Consider the following 21,472-nt stretch of genomic DNA (forward strand, 5'->3'; position numbering starts at 1 on the left):
GGGCCTGATTGACAGTGTACTCCAGATCACACACTGTCCCTCCTGTGTAACTGTGCACTGAAAAGGAAGAGTACCTCAAAGCACACACTGTCCCTCTGGTGCAACTGTGCACTGAAAGGGAAGATGAACCGTGATGACAAACTGACATTTGGGGGTGTTTGCTATTACTGATCTTCAGAAATCACCTGTTAAGCTGTCAAGATCACAATATTCCCTACAACACAGTTTGAAAATGCCTGGCCTAGATCTAGGACATCAGATGAGAGATTAATAAAGAACTGAAGTAAATCAATTCCTTACCATCCACTGTGGTTAGAGGAGTCTTCAGATTGCTCTGAGCAGCACCAGGTACTACCAGTGCAAACCCAGGCCTTTGTTGGAATGATGGTCTCATCTCAAAATCTCCTGTTTTCTCCTTTGGCAATGTCCCATCAAGACGGTCCATTTGAGGAGGTTTGAGCATACTGTTATAGGAGGAAGCTCCTTTAGTCCTGCTAAGAGAAAAACTTCCATCTAGATTGTTAGCTGCCACCTTTTGAGCGATGTATGCATTTAATGCTGCCAAGAGAGTCTTTCTATCAAACTGTTCTTCTGACTTTACTGGAAATACATATTTCTGAGGTTGGTTGAAGGTTCTCATTGGAAGGTTTTCAGTATATTTCGAATGGGCTGCTGCTGAATGTGTCAAAGCAGATGCTCTTCCTTTAGAATTCTGTACCACATAGTTAATTATAGAGTCAGGAGGGATGGTATCAACCTAGAAAGAAAAAGGTAAGTTGAATTTTTCATATGCTAACCATTTCTAATTAGTCAACATGGGAACTCCATAAGAATACATATCACTGATGTTCCTGTTTTAACTACCAATTTAGGCAATGCCTAGTTACATCAATTTCAGTGCAAAATAAAGCTAGATCCTGCAACCTATCAATTATGCACATTTACGGAGTTTGTCTTAATTTGTGGTGGATCACAGATTTTTCCCCTGCTCTTCTTCTACAAAGGGAGGAGTAAGAGCTTATAAGGACATCTTCCCTACTCTCTAGTAAAGGTAAAGGTTCCCTTGCTCGAAAGCCAGTCGAATCCGACTCTAGGGTTGTGGTGCTCATCTCCGTTTCAAAGCCGAAGAGCCAGCGCTGTCCGAAGACATTTCCGTGGTCATGTGGCCGGCATGACTAAACACTAAGGTGCACGGAACGCTGTTACCTTCCCACCAAAGTGGTACCTATTTATCTACTTGCAATTTCTTGCTTTCGAACTGCTAGGTTGGCAGGAGCTGGAACTAGAGATGGGAGCTCACTCCGTCATGCGGCACCCAGGTCTCAAACTGCTGAACTACTGACCTTCCACAGCCTGCAGTTCAGCATCTTAACCACTTGAGCCACCGCTCTCTACTACTTTCTAGCCACTAAACATTTTATTCAGTCATTCCTTTGATATCTTGAGATACCATCAGTTTTTTTACATAAATTTCTAAGCCTCCCTTGGTATCCATCAGACTAATGAGTTGCTTTAGAAATAATGAAAGATAAGCTTTGCAATGGTCATGGCCACTTCCCTTAGCACTGAAAAACACAGCTGTAAAATGCAACCACAGGAGAAGAAGGAAAGCATCGCTATCCTGGCTGAGTCCCAGTGCTGAGGACATATAATCCCTGTGCACCAATAGTGCAAGGATCCTTACATTAAGCTCTACGATCACTGCTTTACTATTTTCAGGAATTTGCCAAGAAACCAGAAGTTCAAGCAAAACATCCCAATAGCTATTACTGTGATAAATAATACATGATTTATAATGATAAACAATTTCTCAGTGTTTTAAGAGTACAAAGCATTTTCTTATCTCTTTCATCTCTATTCTCAAATGTTGTTTTCATCTGTCAGTTGGGTAAGGCAAAGGAGAACTAGACTGAATGGGATATCCAGTATGCACTGTACATTATAAACTGTTGGGGGACTATGGCAATGAAAACACATCACTGTAACACTTTCAAGCTGAAGATCCAAAGATTATATGCATTGGAAAACAATTCTAGAAGTGTAAAAAGTAAAGATGTCTAATAGGGAACCAAGGGACTGCATGTAGAGTTCCACATGTACAACAAAGCATCTCTAATCCCCTTCCCATTGTTGCTCCACCCTTTCTAAATGTTCAGCATGAAGGTCAAGAGAACTTCCAGAAGGGCATTCAGTGACAACTGGAAAGGAAAACTGGCCAGTGCTTTTTACTCACCCACGAGCCTTTTTGGATCCTCTCAACATTCTGAATGCACAACAAACAGCTAGCACAAGATGTAGAGACAGTATCTTAGCAGAGACATTATGAAAGATATATACTAGTTCTCAAATGATGGATTTTAAGCAAGTCTTTTTTATATATAAAAAAAGTCTGAATGCTCTCAAAGATGGGGGGATTGGTGATTTCTCTGCCTCTCTAGTAAACAAACAAGTCCATCAAGAAGAAGAACAACACAGTCACACAAATTGGGTACATGTGTCAATCACAGCCCAGATCACTATCAAGAGAGAACCAGCAGTCTCAGCAGCTTGACAAGTGACAACTGATGTTCTTTTTAAAAATCCTAATTAAAAATATGGCAACCAGATCAGTAACCCTAGTTTGAAAGCATCACCGTTTTTAGTAGCCAATTAAAAGTCGCAGAGGTAGAAAGAGTCTACAGTCATATACAACTGGAACCTGCAGTATTAAATTTAAGTTGTCAGTAGCCATGATGCTCTGTGGATAGAGTCACATTGCTCTGTTCCTTCTGTGATAAAAGCTCTAAACATTCTGAATTGGAAAACAAAGTAGAAATCCAGTTCAGTTGAATTCAAATATGTCCCCAAATGCCTTAACTGGATCATACCACCTCATCTAAAGTTAGCCAACCCTGACTTATTAGGATTGCCAGCTTTGGGTTGGGAAATACCTGGAGATTTTGTGGGTAGAGCCTGGGGAGGGTTGGGTTTGGAGAGGGGAGGGAAACCCTCTAAAGCAGCCATTTTCTTCAGGGAAACTGATCTTGGTTGTCCAGAGATTACTTGCAATAGTGGGAGGTCTCCAGGTGATACCTGGAGGTTGGCAACCCTATGACTTATCTAAATCAGAACAGTCTTTGTTTCACAGCAAACCTCTTCAAAGAAATGCCTAGAATAAAAGGAGAAGATACCCATAGGATGTATAAAATAGAGGTATGAGCTGAAATCACAGTTGAAACACAGCACAGGTAATTGATGCAGTACTGGAGTACTGTGTCCTTAGAACTGTAAGAACAATTATGCAACATGTTACATTAACGAGCATTTATTACAACTTAGAATCACATTTCAGGCCAAGAGGATGGTGAGTGGGAACCACTTTATGGAACCCAGTGTCATCTTCCAAACACTGTTATTTGTGTTAGGGCCATTTCAGTGGTAGCTTTATGGTAGTTGAATACTTCTGGACATTATTATTCTCCCTTACTTCAAAGTTAAAGGGTTTTCACACGATAACCCTGCAGCAGCCTTTTTTTTTTTAGTTCTGAACTGCCATGGAGGACAGAGATTTTTAAATTCCTTTTGCTGGCAACTCTGGTTGCATGACAATGGCAATAGCTAACCCTACCAGATAAGGAAGCAAAGACAGGCTGGGGGGAGGGAGGGAGGGGGGAAGCAAAGATATACTCAGTGAGTAGGCATCAAAAGAGTTTTGATTTTTGAGCCAGAGAGCAAAGATAACTGACAACAGAGGGAAAAAAGTAAAATAGTTCCAGGCCTTCAAGTGACACTGAAGCTATTCCATAAGCGATTGCATCTGAACAGAAACAACATGCAGGCTCTTGTTAAAGGAAGATATTTTTTTGCAGGAAGAGCTGCTATTCAATCACATTTTGCCACCATCGTAATATTTTTAAACAATTTATTAGTTTCCAGTTCTTTGTTGTCTTTACCAAGGATAAATTTTACAACTTACATTCTAAAGAATGGTTCATTTGGCTCTTCTGCAGTTTGGTTAAGTAACTGACCTTCAGAATGATAATGTATTGAAGTGCACATTATTTTAACCCTTGCAGACTATTGGATATTAAAATAGCCACATCTAAGTAGGAAAAATGGATTTCCCCCCCAAACTCTGATAGGCCATTACCTATCAACTAAAATTACAGTTCACCAGACAAAAGCTGTTATTAACAACAGTTTAGCCATCTGAAGTCTCTACAGACCACAGAAGCCAATACACTTCCATTTTAAAATGGTATGAGTTAAAATCATAAGCATGCCTGAAATCAGTAGTAAGCAAATGAAATCAATGCAACTTCTGAAAAATCACAGTTAAGATAATCCTGTGGTCATGAACCAAAAGATTAATCCAGACCCACAAATGTGGACTTTCCATTAGTTCCTATGAAGATTCACTCAGAGTGCTTCACCACAGAAAAAGGAGTCCAGAAGAAGAGGAGGAGGAGGAGGAGGATATTGGATTTCTACCCCACCCTTCACTACCCAAAGGAGAGCGGCTTACAATCTCCTTTCCCTTCCCCTCCCCACAATAGACACCATGTGAGGTTGGTGGAACTGAGAGAGCTCTGATAGAAACTGCTCTTTTTTAAGAACAGCTGTGCCAGAACTATGGCTTGCCCAAGGTCATCCAGCCAGGTTCGTGGAGGAGTGGGGAATCAAACTTGGTTCTCCCAGATTAGAGTCCGCACACTTAACCACTACACCAAAGGCCATATTCAGATATCATGCACAAATCAGAGATTATTTGTTAGGCTTGCATGTGCCTTGTGCCTTCTCTTCTGTTTCTGCATGGCATAGCACAGTTGAAGACAGAACACATTTTTGTGAAGTCCAAATGGTTTACCTTAACAAAGTGAGGCTTTTTTTTCTTTCCCACTATATGGGATCCTGGTTAGGAATCTTGGTTACCAGTGGAAGAAAACAAGCCTCAATTTGTTAAGGCACCTACATTCAGATGTTATGACCAACTGGAGGCAGATTGAAGACTTCCACTTTCAGTCATGGTGCACTATGCAGGAGGAACAGGAATGGGAGTACACAAACCCCACAATAAATCAATGTGTGCTTGTCTCAAACTGTAACAGTTGACTTCAGGAAGACATCAGCCTCCGTCCCAAGTGACTAGCTCTGCCTATGCAATGGGAAATGCTGAGTAATTTCCCTGTTTCCTCAGTACACTACAAACTGCCTGGCCATTACCTTCAATGGGGGACAAGGATTGTGGATAAAAGGATTGTTCTGCTGGTTTTCAGATCTGAACCACAACTAGCATTTTGCAATTTCAAGAACTATGCATGGATTACTGTGTTCTGTAAATGAATAAATGCAGTTTTTACCACATGTGTGAACTTTTATGTTTCATATCCACATGTCCACACTGGCAATTACTGCAGCCTTGTAAATCTTATATAGCATACAATTATTGATGCCTCATTCAAAGTTTCCTTCTGAAGAACTAGACAAGAGAGTATAAATTGCATTCTTCCATATGTGATTCTGAGAATTGTACCTTACATGGTTCATAACTCTTATCTCAAATTCATGGGTACATACAAAATTGCTGATTGCATAAACTAGTCTCAACTAAATTTTAATTAAGAAGGTTTCTTACTATCTCTAATTGTTTCATGCAAACTTCAGGGAGTAGTATAATGTTAAACAATGAACAGTCATATTGAGCGATGGCAGCAGGGAGATCATTAATATACGAAGAAACCACTAGTGGCTTAGGAGAGAAGACAGATCATCATGCTAAGAATCTTGCATAACCTTTTCTGTCTAAGATGTACTGGAGCTTTGAAATATTTTAAAATCTACTTCAGAGAAGCCTGCATGATGAAGGTTGTTAATTAACACCCTCAAGTTAAAAGTGTCGCAAAGCATATAGATGATCAAGCAAAAAATGGGTCTAAAGACTCTCTTTTGATCAAAACTAGTAATGGTTTTGCTTCTGAAGCCTGATTGTGCCAATTGCTATATAATGGGATGGACTGGAGGCTGATTGCTCATCACTTGGTAATCCACTCTGCTATAAAATGCAGTTAATCTAAGATTCAACTGGGAACCACTTGTTCTATCAGGAAAGGAAAGCACACAAATACAGCCTGCTTCCTATGGCACACCCTCTACATTCTTGAACTGAAAAGCCAATATATCAAAATGGCTCTTCATACTATTCTTTCAGCATTCTGGAACATTTGATGCAATTAAATTCTTCTGGGTTGTCAGGTATTCACCTCTGGAAGTCTGGAATATTGCTACTGCCCACCCCCCACATGGCCACCATTTCCTACTGGGAAATAAGTTTACTGCATGGAGGATTCACTGCCCATATTCTTGACCCAGCACTAGACAGACAACTTATATAGGACTGCTCTAAACATCACTAGAGAACTGGGAGGTGGTTTTTGTCCTTTTCAGGTTAGTCTCTCACCAAGTTCTCCAAGTAACTTACCATATCTGCTAAGTTCACATTACTGCTAAGTTCACATCACTCATCTTTGCATGCAGTATCACCTCATCATATGTATGTCTTTAAAAAAATCATATGTATGTCTGATTAAGATTAAGCTCTTCAGATGAAGGGCAGGTAAAAATGCATGCGTACTGATAGATTGTATTTTACCATCAACCTTCCTTTCCATTAAAAGTAGACAAGAGCTGTTTGTCTTCCCTTACCTATTCAGCAACTGCAGATAATGCCCAGTTTATGGTTGTTGCTGGGAAAGAATTGGAGAGGAGCTGCTGGCTAATTGCACATTTCAGTTGTTTATCAACTCTTAGGACCCTACTCCTAATTGAGCTAGGTTTAGACACCTAGGTAGAGAATAAAGCAAGTCATTACAGATGAATATTATCCTGGGATATACTGATCATTAATTAGATGGCACTTTTAATCAGTGCCCTAAGCTACTACTTAGCACTTATCATACTTAAGACTGTGCATAACACTATGTCTTTAAAACACTTTACAAACTGCACTTCATGAATTCCCTGTGTGCCAAGGTATGTTATCACCCCTCCTTTATGTCTACATAAAGATTATCTTGTACTATGTGTATCATTAGTGCCAATTAACTCCCAGAAAATGAATTTTTGAAAAATGTATATTGAAAACAGAACCAGCGCTCAGTCTGGACAGAGCTCTTCTGATGGCAGGAGAAAAAATCTTGATGCTTGATAACTTGTACACAACCACCCCAGGAGATGTCAATCCTATATTAGGCTAAGACTTCTCTTCTGCATGCCTCTCAAAGGAGCTTTCCATGTCAAATGCTAGGATTTCAACAGTCCCTGTATGCATATGCAAGGCCTTGCATATATTTACCAGGACATCTCACTTTTTCAACTCACCGATAGCAGTTCCTTGTATTGAGTTAGAAGATGCTTATAAGACTGCCCCAAGTTCTGAGGGTGGCTTATTATTTATTATTTGAATCATTTCAGTTCCACCCTCTGCACCAAAGGTCCTAAAGTGGGCTTACAGACAATTTAAATAACACAAAAAAATTAAAACACCAGCATAAATTAGTCACATATTAAAATAACATTTAAAAAAATCATATTGGGATTCAATGTCAAGTGGAGGGGTCTTCAAAGTATATGCAGAACTGAGTGCAGTTCTTTGAATCTTAGCCAAAAGGTATATACCATAAAGACACTTCCTTGACACATTTTGCATCAGCTGTCCAAAAGTGGCAAGAGTCACAGGAGGTACTTGGATAAGGAAGGGGGAGGTATTGTGTTATGACATCATTGCTAGGTGCTGGGACAGTCATGGCTGCCTCCTTTACTAGATTCACATGGGAAGGGTAAATAGGAACTGGGCAGGAGGGGGTAGGAAGGGGGCAGGATAAAAGAAGAGGAAAAACCAGGAAACAGGAGAAAGAAACAGACAGACGATGTTAAGATGCATACAGGTTACCTTCTATTTCAATGTATCCAGGAGAGAAACCAAGCGTTCAGGAACAATTAAACAAACACAAGGAGAATGTCTGTACACTCTCCAGGCTTTACCGGTAGTCTGACACCAGGATCTCTCGTTAACCTGTCCCACGCCACAGCTCAGGAGCAGAGATCCCAAACTCCTTCTTGCTTTATTGGACTGGCCCACTTTACTAGCTCTGCACCAGGGCGGCAAACAATTAAGTACCACAGTGGTAGCCTCCTTAGGCAAATGCTTTAGACACAAGCTCCAGTCTTAGAGATCAGGTTGCAACAGAGGAAACAGGTCCAGATAATATTGAGTTTATATTATCTTTATTCAGTGCACAAGCATGCATATAACATGAGACTAGCAAAAGATAACAAAAGATATCTATAGCTTGTTCAGCTCTAGCTATACGATAGAGGTAGGTCATAGTTACCAGGCTGGTGTGCAAATAGTCCAATGTCTCACCAGGGAATCTTGAAGAGAAACCCCATGGTTTTGTGGGCAGCTAGTCCAGCTTGGCTGCCTAACAGTCTCACTCCATGTTAACAGCAAACAGTCAGTCCAAAAGAACTCTTTGCTTACAGAGAGGAATTCCTTTAACTCTCCTCTAACTCCCTGTTACCCATATGGATCATTCCTGATATACCCCTCCTCCGTCACCACCGGGTATGGCCATTTACCCAATAGTGAGAGAGTGGGAAGGCATTCCAATCTCTGGTTACCATGCGTTGTCAGGCAAGGTATGTTTTGATTGGCTAGGAGTTGTGCATCCCACTCCAGCCTCTTCTATTGACCATGTGTCATGTCAGGGAATGCTTTTGATGTGCTAATGTACTGGACATAGCTCGTCCCATGCTTGGGAAGGCGCCGGCAAGTCGCTCTCTCCTGGCAGAGGTGTCAAAGTGTCTTGTATATGGAGATGCGGCCTGGCCATCTGGCAAGCCATTTGCACAGGTGACAGGAATCATGCAGGAGTGTTACCAGCTAGGGCCATCTGGCCCAAGCAGGGAGGATTTTAGAAAAGCCTTTTTCTATACAGTTATGACATCATTGCTAGGTGCTGGGACAGTCATGGCTGCCTCCTTTACTAGATTCACATGGGAAGAGTAAATAGGAACTGGGCAGGAGGGGGTAGGAAGGGGGCAGGATAAAAGAAGAGGAAAAACCAGGAAACAGGAAAAAGAAACAGACAGACGATGTTAAGTTGCATACAGGTTACCTTCTATTTCAATGTATCCAGGGGTCATTTCCTGAGGGAGCGCACAGGAGCGGAGCTCCGGCAGTAAAGAGTCCAGGGGGCGGGCACATGCAACAAGCCCCACCTCCTGCTCCTAGAAGCCCTAAGTCAGAGCAAGAAGCAGCCAGGTAAGTTGCAGACCTCCCCCCGTCCCCCTAGTCCAAAACAGTCCAGTGGCACCTTTAAGACCAAGTTTTATTCAGGTACAAGCTCTCCCTCCTCTGCAAGGACAGATCTGCACCTTCCCCCCCCCCAATAGCTAGCAATCCAAAACAGTCCAGTGGAGCCTGAGCGGTGGGTGTTGCCTTCTGACACACTTCCGGTGATGTCAGGGTGTGTGGCATATGCACATAAGTTATGCTAATAAGTTATGCTAATGAGCTCCTGCACCTATTTTTCTACGAAATGACCCCTGAATGTATCTGAGGAAGTGTGTGTGTTCACACAAAATGTCATACCTTGAATAAAAATTTGTTGGTCTTAAAGGTGCCACTGAACTCAAACTTTGTTGTTCTGTCTGTGTTTGCTTATGCTAACCTTCCTTTTTTGTTCCTGCCACTATGGACCACAGTTGAAATTATAATCTCCATGTGAGAAAAACATGCACTCTATCACTTGTAAGTGCAAAGTAGGTATTTATTTTGCAGCCAGTCCACAGGTAAGGAAGCTTCAAGACAAGCAGCAAGAGGTAAAAGGTTTTCTGTTACAATTGGGAGGGGGGACCTCAGCTGTTGCTCCGGCTTGCCAGATCTGATGATTAACACAGAACGTTCCCATTACATCCAGGCAGCATGCCCAGCTTTATCTTTTTTGCAAAGCAAAAGCCAAAGTGGTAGATACGATATTTGTGTAGCCTTGGGGAAATTCTCCTCTGCAATTTGGGCCAATAATATTTCTCATTCCCATATTTATTTTATGCAGAGTTTTCATTCATTAGTACCCCTAAGCAACTGCAAGCAGAAATTGATATATTTGATAAATAAGAACCTCTGGTTTTGAAGATACCTGATGCAGGCATTTACCAGGGGACAATCAACCTCCAGCACTATCCAGATTTGGTACCAGTTCTGTTTCTGTGATCAGTATTAGATCAAGTAGAATAATGCTGCTTTACCTTGGCATTCTGGATTTTAAATTAGCAAGAGTTTCTATTCCCTGTTGTTCCTTTTATTAACATATCAGGATAAACATCACTTAGAAATAATACATTCAGAGTGCATTTCAAACTAGCATAAAAGCAAATTTGCTACAATAGAATAATAGCACCTAGTAGTGGTAGTCTACAGATACATCCAACAGCCATAGAAAACTGTCTCTGTAATGTTAGTAATTAAGGTCAGTACAGTAGTAAGTTTAAAAACAAACATTAAATAACGTTAAGGTTATTAGGCTATTAACGTTATTGTGATGGCTACCGGGGTCAAGGATAGACCAGCTTGTCATGTTTTTGCCATTTAAATTGTTATAACCTTAAGTCTTAACTCTGCATTAAGCCAAGTTCTGTGCACTAAAGATTCCAAGAAATGGTTCATTCTCTTATATTTTACAGTTTTAGTTTAACCACTACACCAAACAAGAGGTGTCAGTTATCAGAGACTGTTAAATAGACAAAATATTGCAAGAGTGCTAGTGTTTTAAGCTTGTTTTATTCAAAGTTTAATTGTGTTTGTGTCCTTTATAAAGTTTATATCTCTGCTACCTGGCATTACATTTTATGACACACATGGCCTGGCCCAACAAGGTCTCATTTATGTCAGATCTGACCCTCATAACAAATGAGTTTGACACCCCTGCATTACAGATTTGTAGTCGCTTCTCACAAAGTCTCCTGCTGGCCATGGAGAAAAATAAGACTTTCACTTCCCTGGCAGATGGTATGAAGAAGAAGAAGAAGAAACTGGATTTATACCCCGCCCTTCACTCGGAGTCTCAGAGCGGCTTGCAATCTCCATTCCCTTCCCCTCCACACAACAGACACCCTGTGAGGTAGGTGGGGCTGAGAGAGCTCTTTCAAGGACTGCCCTTTCAAGGACAGATCTTGTCAGAACTATGGCTTGCCCAAGGTCATCCAGCAGCTATAAATGGAGGAGTGGGTTCTTCCAGATTAGTCCACACACTTAACCACTACACCAAACTGGCATAGTCCATGAGATCAAGGATTAATAGCATCAATAAGGGGGAAGAGAAATCTCTGGGAGGGTTAAACAGATGCACAGGAACTTAGAATGATAATATGGCAAAGCTTTCCTGAGAAGAGATCTGAAAGTCAGCAATGTTTTGGTAAAATCTCAAACCCTGTGAGCTTTTTGTACCTCTAAATTAAGTTATGTGAAAAGAGAAAAATTAACACATGAAGGTTGGACAAGTAATAGAAACAGTCTGATTTTCTACTATACAGTGCTATTTTCAAAAGAGTCTTTATTTTTTTCTTCCAAGTGTTTGTGTCCCAGCTACAGCTTCCCAGTTATCCATGTTTGAGGGAATTTTGCCCAAAGGCTTTCCAAAAAAATTGCAGCAATGAGATTCATTAGCTGTGTCAGAATACCACAGTGACACATCAGGATGGCTGTTGTGTACAGCAAAACAACAGCATGAATTTTGTCCTTTAATATCAAAAATAGCTTTAACATCTAACCCAGCAAAATGAATATCCTGTCTATGATTCCAAAGGAAGCTCATTTCAAGACACGGGCAAAGCTTTCATACTGATTTTGAAAGTATGGCAGCATCTTCAATCTGACCTGAGATACCATCCAGTGCTTTCAAATGCTTCCCATAACTACACTATAATGGCCCCAGATAGCCTAGGCTTTAGGGTCAGCCAGAGGCAACAGAATAATATTTTCAATTCAGGTCCTGCTACAAATCCTCCAAGTCCTTCCTTTACATTTATAAATGTCAGTCTGCAGACAGATATGGGAAAAGAGGGAACCAACACCAATATAATGATCTGCAGTGTCCAAGGCCAAAACTCACCTAATCACAGTGTGGGCAACCAACAGGATGCAGAAGAGCAAGTCCTCCTCTGCCTGTGCATTCCTGTACTCCAGATGAGGCCACCCCAGCTTTGAGTCCTGAGTTGTCAAGTTGTAAACTGCCTAGGCTCCTCCTTGCCAAGCCATTACTGGTGCATAAGTACCATGTCCTTTCTCCAAAATCACAAGGTCTTTGGGTCAAGGATAATAGCACACCAGTTTCATGAAGGGAAGTTTCTGGTCTGAGGAATTACCCTTTCAATTGATGCCTCAGCATGCTCACACACTTACACATGCCACTTGACCCACTTTTCCCTAACTGATGTTGCCATAAGATAAAATCAATACCTAAGGCAACTACCCTAAGGCTCTGGTGGGTCCACTCTCATAACCATTAGAGTAGAATAGGTGAGAAAAAAACCCTGGCTAACAGCTAACTGGGCAAATGAGGCAAAAAAAAAAAATCCCCACTCAAAAAATTCCACACTCAAAATGTTGGGAGAGAGGGAGAGTACCTTATTTACTTTAATTCTCTGCTCTTATGACAACAGTCTTGAGCATTAACAATTCAGCATAACAACAATAGAACAGCGATAATAATAATTATAACGGTAAGCACACCTATAACAGGTAAAACATAAGATTACCCGGCTCTAACTATATTTTAGATTTAGTTACATAGAAAGAAAGAAAAAACCTTAGCAACGCACCCAGGGAAATGCTGATCGCCACATTGGGGTCAGGAAGCAATTTTTCTCCAGGTCAATTTGGCTGGAGATACTGGAATTTTTTTGTCGTCTTCTAGGCATGGAACAGTGGTCACTGCAGGTGTGGGGGGGAGGTATTTGTGAATTTCCTGCATGGTGCAGGGGGTTGGACTAGATGACCCTGGAGGTCCCTTCCAACTCTATAATTCTTTGAACAGCCAGAGTAGTATCATGGTCACTTCCAGTCAAGAGGGTCTCTAACTTGCACTGGTGAGGGTGGGTACCATGCTAGAGGTGGGTCAAAGAAGCAAAGAGCATGCAGGTGCTCTAAATAAGGCTTTGCCTACATGAACCTCATGTCAGACACTTGTCTGCACTGGTGTCCGTTAGTCCATAGGCTTGCAGCTAGAGGTGAGATGGAGGAATAAGCTGGTAAATGATCGTTTCTGAAGAAATGTGCACGCACACAAAAGCTTATACCGTGAATAAAACTTAGTTGGTCTTAAAGGTGCCACTCGACTCAAACTTTGTTCTGCTGCTTCAGACCAACACAGCTACCCACCTGAATCCAGTAAATAACAGTATACTTCAGACCTAGGGATGAGCAGATCCACAAGATGCTACTCTGAAAAATAACTGGTAGACCTAGGAATGGACCACCAAAACTCCGGAGAGATTATGAGGTCTGAAATAGATCAAGCAATCCACTCTGTATATCTCGACTGCATAGAGGACCGGTGTAGTTAGGAGGGTTTGCTTGTGTATATACACCAAAGACATGGGCAAAGCAAAGAATCAAAGAAATCCTCAATTATGCCTCACGGGAGATAATTATAAATGCAAAGTTTGGCATTTCCATAGGCAACCCCAGTTCTCTACCAAATACTATTTTTATAATTAATCCAGAGTTTGCTGGATTGTGGAATGTTCTGGTTCTATCCCAGAAGCAGTTCCATCGGTATCAGAGGACAGACTTCTATTACTTCCTCTGTTGAAGTCCAATTTTAATTCAACACATTTGGAACCTTAAGGGAGATGACAGATGTAACATGTACAGAAAGGCAGAATTGATCTGGAAAAGTGTCCATACTGACTTGAGTTCAAATGTTCGTATTCCTCTCAAAGGCCAAGCTCTGGAAAAATTAGTGCCACATTTTTGCAACAGAAGCTAGCTATGCAGAGCACTTATTGCTGATCCCCTCTTGAAATTTTCAAGAAAACTGTCCCTCCTCCCTCTCATTTTTTAAAGTTTTTAACTGTTAAAAATGTTAAAAGACAATAATATTTTAATTAGTAAGGTGATGAATATATGGGTAAATGTGTGAACCAGCTTAGCATAATAGTTAAGACTGTCAACTTGGGCCTTGAGAAATTCAGATTCAACTTGTTGCACACCTTGAAGCAGACCTGTCATTTTCTTTCAGTTTAACCTACCTCACAGTGGGCTTTTCTGCACTGGGTATTCATTCCAGCTTGGCTTCTTTAACAACATTGTTTTTCTTCTCTCTTACAAGCATATAAAGGGGGTGGGGCAGCCACCTTGAAACACAGGGAGGGGCAAGTGGCAGCTCAGCTTTAGGTCCAGTGATGTGTACATCTGTCATTTCAGTTGCACAGTCAAGTTCATCCTATGGCTAACAGTAGTGCTATAATGCTGCGAGCTCTCTCTCTCTCTCTCTCTCTCAACTTCACCCTAAATGTAGTGTCCAATTAATTAATGATTTCCTTGGCTTTCATTATCTCATTGAAAAGCCCCAGAGTTTGGTGAGAGCAAGAGTTTCACAGGAGCTTATCCTTTACACTGTTTTATGCTTTAATTCCACTCTTACCCATTTTGTTTTTAAAACTGTTTTCACATCCACATGATATAAATTAGAAAGCAAGAAACCAAAAATCAGCCTGAAAAAGAAAGATGATTTTTGCATTATGGGATTAAAATCTAGCAAATTCCTTATGAATCCACCATTTAGAACATTTTTTTTAAATCTTTCAAACTGTGGTGGGGGAAAATGCAGATGATCCAGTTCTCAGAGATTGCTTTATTCAAAGCATGATAAGTAGTATTAATTTCGAACATATTTTCTCTTTTGTTTTTATTTATGTTATTATTACTTTCACTAGTGTAAAAATTCTGGGCATCACATTGTCCATATATTTTAAAATGGTCATCCAACAGGGAAAAAAACACACATACATTTTGCTTCTATGTGTGTCGATTCCAGTTTTTTTGCTCTTTATTCTCAAGCCTTCATGCTTCTGGGAGCTTGTCTCCACGGCAACACACAATAATGCTGGTGAGTGGTGCCATCGCGGCACTCTTCCCCACCAAAGACCTCAGTTGTATAGATTATTTATGAATTCATATGACATCCCCAGCATCATTGAAATACCTTTTGGACAAATTCTCACTTTCCAATTGCTTCAAAAGAATGACATTCTTAGTCAGTGCCTCTCTACTGAAAACCTGCGTTTCCACACACACCAAAAAAAGCTAAGCAAAAAGCACTAGAGGCAAATGGCACCATTAATTAATTCCTTTAAAAAAAAAAAGACTCCAGTATTTCTCGTTTCTTTAAGTATGGTAAGCACACCTGTTGTCTTGTTCCAAAGCTGCCTTTGCAAGCTCCTAGAACCTTTATTTTACCTAGCAAAAACTGCTTGTTATGCCTAACCTGTTTGTAGGGACATTTGCACATAGTAATACCCTAACAAACAAAAAATATGAATATGCCCTCTCTCTATAAACCAGATCCAGACCCTCTGTGTTCCAGTTCATTCATTCATTCATTTGGCCTAGCCCTTTTCTCTCCCCACTGCGTACTGCATTCCTTTAGTTTATTTAGCACCCAACCAGTGTTCCCTTTAAGCTGAGTTAGTGTGAGCTAGCTCACAGGTTTTTAGCCTCTGGCTCACACATTTTTGTCTTAGCTCAGGAATGATGGCTCCAGAGCAAACTAATGTATGCAGTAGCCAAATTGCTCGCTCATAACTTTAATGCCACTAGCTCACAAAGTAGAATTGTTGCTCACAAGACTCCACAGCTTAGACGGAACACAGTACCCAACTATCACCTCTCCCCTCATCCCTGCTGTGATGCGAAAACAGCACAAACAACAGATTCTTCAGTATTTAACTGGGTATTACTTATTTATTAAAAGCTACCTGGAAGCTCTAGGTCAAAATTCAGAATGCGAAAGAAATTATAAAACACTCATTTATTTACAGATTTACCTTTGGGCCCCGCTCAGTCCTGAGACCTTAAAATGAAGCTAACAGCTAGCTACTGACAGGAAAGCAACGCTACCCTTACTGGCTTGCAATGCTGCAAAACTGCTGTAAAGTAGCCATAAAGAACTCTGTTGGATCATAGAGCATACTTCCGAATGGATCTTGGCAGAATGCAACAGCTCATGTAAGCTTCCCTCAAGCAGTAAAAGAAAATAGGGTTGCCAACCCTCCGGTGGCACCTGGAGATCTCCCCCTATTATAATTGATCTCCTGGTATGGTTGCCAGGTCTTATCTGGCGGCCAGTGGGGGGTCCCAGGCCTGAAGATCTTCAGTGCACATGCTTTGCGCACATGCCACAATGACGTCACCCGGAAGTGACGCCATCAAGCAGGGCACATTGTGGGTGGGGTCTCTGTCATTCGAGGAAAAACCACAGAGTTTTTCCTCAAACGATAGAGCGTCCTCCTGCAACATGCTCAGGTGATGTCATTGTGCTAGGCACGTTGGCCTGAACACGGCACTTCAGGGGCAGGTTTCCCTCCACCAGCTGGATTGGGGTCGGCAGATCAGGGGCCCTAAAAGTGGGCAAACTTCCACACACCCCAGGGGAATGGCAAACCTATCTCCTGGAGAAAATGGCTCCTTTGGAGGGTGGACTTTATGCTTTATACACCTGCTGAGGTCCCTCCCCTCCCCATGCCCCCCCAGGCTCCACCCCCAAAATCTTTAGGTATTTCCCAACCCAGAGTTGGCAAACCTAGAAAGAAAGAATGGCTTAAAGGTCAGTAATATGTAGCCATCAACTACTGAGGGCAGGGAAATAAATAATCCTGGGAAAGAGTAGTGAGAAACATAACTAAAATGGTGACACTAAAGTCCCATTTTCTTACTCCAGTATTTGCAATTTTATTAGACATCACTTACATGCTATCCAGCTTTTCTCTGTAGCCTTTATAACTACACATTATGCTCTTCACAAATGAATGAAAACTAAAATATGAAAGGTACCAAAATGTAACAGTATTTATAAAGCATTTTTCATGTGTGCTTAGAGCACTTTATCTACTTAATCTCCATAATTCTTCGAACAACTGTTTTTTCCTCTGCGCAGCTTATTCAAGTTTATTTTGATAATTGCAGAGCTATCTCTTGTGTTTTTGCTGAGCACAGATTTCACCCAAAGACTTTTATTTCAGAACTCATGCTCTTAACTACTGTGATATGCCAGCCTTATCGCCTTCTCCTTTTTCAGTAGCTATTGTTATTTTATTTTTATAGCTTTACATCAGTATCAAAATCTAACAGAGGAATGAAAGAAGAAAGGAAAAAAAATGGAAAGAGGGATGGGGGGAACATTCTGAAACCTTTAAAAGAACACTTTGAAGATTTCACCTTAACAGTGGCTTTGTTGCCCTTTATCCTTGAATATAAGTTTGGAGTTCCAGACTGAGACAGAATATCCAAGTAAGCAAGGTATTGCTGAGGAGATTTAGCAAAGTTCACATCTTTGTCCAGACCCAACTTCCTCCTGCTACTATCCACATTCTGCTTTGACGTCCTGCATATCAAAATGAAAGGGAAAAAATGTTACCTATGTAATAAAAATACAAAAGTGCATAAATTAAAATAATAACCAGTTTAAAATCTATAGGCTCTAGCTGTTTGTCACCAATATTTTTGTATTTCATCAATAGCTACTGTATCAATCAACTCTACATATTATTCAGCAGTAGGTAATTTACAGGAAAAAACCCTGAATGGGCATGTTTTAACACTGAACAGATATTGGATTTTCATAAATGCAAGAAAGACAACTTAGCAGACCCTCTGTGATGAGAGGTATTTGTACTTTAAAAGGATTGTGGTGATACTTGTAGTTTAGATGTGGGTTTGCAAAGGATCCCTGAAGGCTGAAAAGAGCTGAGGCAGTAAAGTTGGGAGCATCTGGGGAAGCAGGGGAATACAGTTTTGGCAATAAAACATTACATTTACTTTTTCTTTAGGGTGTCCCTTACATGATTGAACCCCTCATTTATCACAAGAATTTCTGCTGAGATTTAGTTCATACTATGATTTTTTTTTAACTTCCAATGGTAGCAGGAAATACCTACTAGAGATGTTATATCCTGAAGCTATACTCTCTTTTTTTCAATGAAGATGCAGAACAGAAAAGGATATACAAGTGTGCTGAAAAGAACTGTTGTGTTGCTTCTCTATGACAATATACAGACAGACAGATGGGGGGGGGGAGAGAGACTCTCTGTCTTTTATTAATCATGGATTTCCTACATACCCTCTGGTCTAGGAGGCGCATACTATGAAGAGCCCCTATGTCAAATTGTTGGCTCAATTAGAAGGATGGAGCAGGGCCAGGGGTCATTTCCTGCAGGAGCGCACAGGAGCAGAGCTCCGGCAGTAAGGAGCCCAGGGGGCGGGCACATGCAACAAGCCCCGCCCCCTGCTCCCAGCAGCCCTCAGTTGGGCCACGAGCAGCAAGAAGCAGCCAGGTAAGTTTCAGAGCCCCACCCCCAGCCCGCCTTCAGGTACAAGCTCTCCCTCCTCTGTGAGGGCAGATCTGCACGTTTCCCCCCCCCCAATACCTAGTAATCCAAAACAGTCCAGTGGAGCCTGAGTGGTGGGTGTTGCCTTCTGACACACTTCCGGTGATGTCAGGGTGTGTGGCATATGCAAATAAGTTATGCTAATGAGTGATGCTAATGAGCTCCTGCACCTCTTTTTCTACTAAATGACCCCTGAGCAGGGCTATCTCTGGACTGCCTTCCCCCATGCCACAAAAGAACTCTGCCAAATTCCTTCATGGCTAGTGTTGCCAACACCTAGTTGCAAAATTCCTGGAGATTCTGGGGGTGGAGCTTGGGAGGGCCGAATTTGGGGGGGAGGGGAGGGACCTCAGCAGGTTATAGTGCCAGAGTCCACCCTCCACAGAAGCCATTTTGTCCAGGGGAACTGATCTTTGTAGTCTGAAGGTCAGTCATAATTCTGAGAGATCTCCAGGTTCCACCAGGAAGTTAACAAACTTATTCACAGCCCATCTTTAGAAGAAAAAGTAAAGACTTTTTAAAAAAAATCCAACAGACATTTGCAGATCTTTTGAACAGGTGAGTTTTGAATCTCTACTGATGGTAGGGTTGCCAACTCTGTGTTAGGAAATTCCTGGAGATTTGGGGGGGGGGAGCCCTGGTAGGGCAGATTTGGGCAGGGGAGGGAGCTCAGCAGGGATGTGATACCACAGAATCCATATTCCAAAACGGCTATTTTCTCCAGGGGGGTTGATCTCTTTAGTCTGGAGATCATCTGTAGTTCCAAAAGGAACTCCAGGTTCCACTTAGAAGCTGAAAAAACCAAGAAGGGATCACAGGTATAGGAAACGCAACAAACAAACAGATACTGTGATATAGATGAAAACTCATGTTAAGTAAGAATCATATTATATTGTAAAACTTGGCAATATTACAGGTCCATCATTCTCAATGAATATCTGGATATAAACTCATCTAGAAGTTGGCAACCCTACCTGATGGAGATTTAACTATGTATTTAAATTTATTAGTGTAACGTTGCTTTAATTTTGGTATTGCATTTCTCAAAAAAGATATATAGTGCCTTCACTTTCATTTTGAAGGAAAGGTTGTTAAAACCTTTTTGAACAAATAAAATGAACTAATTCCAAGATGCCATGATATCCTGGGAAGGAATCACTGCAGGCCAGAAATAAAACATGTTGCACCTAAAAGGCACTTTTGAATTCCTAAACAAAAACATCCAAACTCAGTTTGTTGGTTATAGTCACGCTTGTCATTTTGGTTCTTCACCATGTTGGGAACGGTGTTTGGGTTTTGAAAGATTTCCATCCCCCATAATCATCATCATAGTACAAGTCAGAAGGGCTGGCATGGTGTAGTGGTTAGAATGTCAGACTAGGACCTGAGACAAGCAGGTTTGAATTCCCCACTTAGCTCAGGAAGCCTATTGGGTGACCTTGAGCTCGCCACCATCTCTTAACCTATCCTTCCGTCACATGGTTGTTGTTGTGAGGATGTGGGGAGGAATGTGAAAAGCTGCTTTGGGTCCTCATCCTGATCAGGGAGAAAAACAGGATAAAAAAAAAGCACAAAATGTAAATAATAATGGTACATAAAATCACTGAAAATTTACCTTGGTGCATCTGACTCCTCTGATGAGAATGTTTCAGAGTGCCAGTCATGGATCTTACGGAGGTTTGAGAGCTCACGGGCAATAATGTGTTGTGTGTAATCATCTTGCCAGTTAAAACCTGGAAAATAAAGCCACATAAAATACTGTTTTAGAAACGTGATATTTGGGCAAAATAAATAGAATGTTTAAAAAACCCAATCTTGTATTACATATGGAACTATATGGAATACAAGTTCTGATGGTTAGAATATTATTTTTTTACATTATACTTTTCCAAAGAAGAGCTACAGAGCTCCCTTCTGCTGCAAGCCATTGTGCTAATCAGACCTTTTAAGTACTGTGTTGAACTGACATACTGATTCTTTTAAAATGCTCTTCCAGGAAGACAGTGGGTATGTGATGAGGATTAAAAAGGAGATTATATTTAATGGAATGTTAGTGTTTCTTACTCACTGAGGACCTATAAACCACCATTACAGTTTTGTTTAGTTACAGAACCATTTCACATCTGAGCCAGAAAAAAAGACAAGGAGCTTCAAAACTGACTTGTGATAGCTAACAAAAACTTACTTTTCAAAAATGACTGATACTTTATCAGCCTCGTAATATAAATTTCAAATATTGTCACTCTTTTTGTGGCTTGCTCGGGAAAAGGTGGATACTTTTAATAATTGTGTATGGAAAGCATTGTTCTAGTGAAAACAATTATAATGGGCTGTAACATGTTGTATCTGGGGACCAATTTGAGTTTCCTTTACACTCAACTGTTATGACAAAAAGCTTTAAACAAGGGCAAGGTGTCGTTGTGAAAGCAAATTCCATGCAATTACGCATTAATTACATGCACTATTGCTCACATAGTAATTATACTTAAAATAACACTATAGCTCTAAGAATAATTGTTAGATTTGTAAATGTTATGATTAATATTTTTCATTTATATGGACTTACTGCCTTGGAATTATCTGTAATTATTTAGTATCTATCTATCTATATTATATCACATAATTGCAATTATTGACATTCTACTTTTTTGTACATGGTAAATTATTATTCACTGCTACAGCTATTTGAGGGTTAATTTGCTTTTGTCTATTGATCTGAAGAAAGCATTTTCACTTTATAAAGAATTACCACATCAGAAGTGCTACTATTCTAGTTTAATTGTTTTGAACAGGCACCCTAGATTACCTGGAAATCAATCCCATTGAT

General features: G+C 40.7%; 1 long non-coding RNA gene across 1 annotated transcript; it reads right to left on the reverse strand.

Moving 5' to 3' along the window:
* Nucleotides 1–738: 738 nt before the first annotated feature.
* Nucleotides 739–20,336, reverse strand: LOC107125564. The gene is made up of 3 exons (XR_001483041.1): nt 20,261–20,336; nt 17,477–17,642; nt 739–757 (listed from the first exon to the last, which is right to left on the reverse strand). It is a non-coding gene; the product is annotated as an uncharacterized LOC107125564 (long non-coding RNA).
* Nucleotides 20,337–21,472: the final 1,136 nt, after the last annotated feature.

This window comes from Gekko japonicus, unplaced genomic scaffold (genome assembly GCF_001447785.1).
Source record: "Gekko japonicus isolate JY-2015 unplaced genomic scaffold, Gekko_japonicus_V1.1 scaffold1303, whole genome shotgun sequence".
In the NCBI taxonomy this organism is placed as follows: Eukaryota; Metazoa; Chordata; class Lepidosauria; order Squamata; family Gekkonidae; genus Gekko; species Gekko japonicus.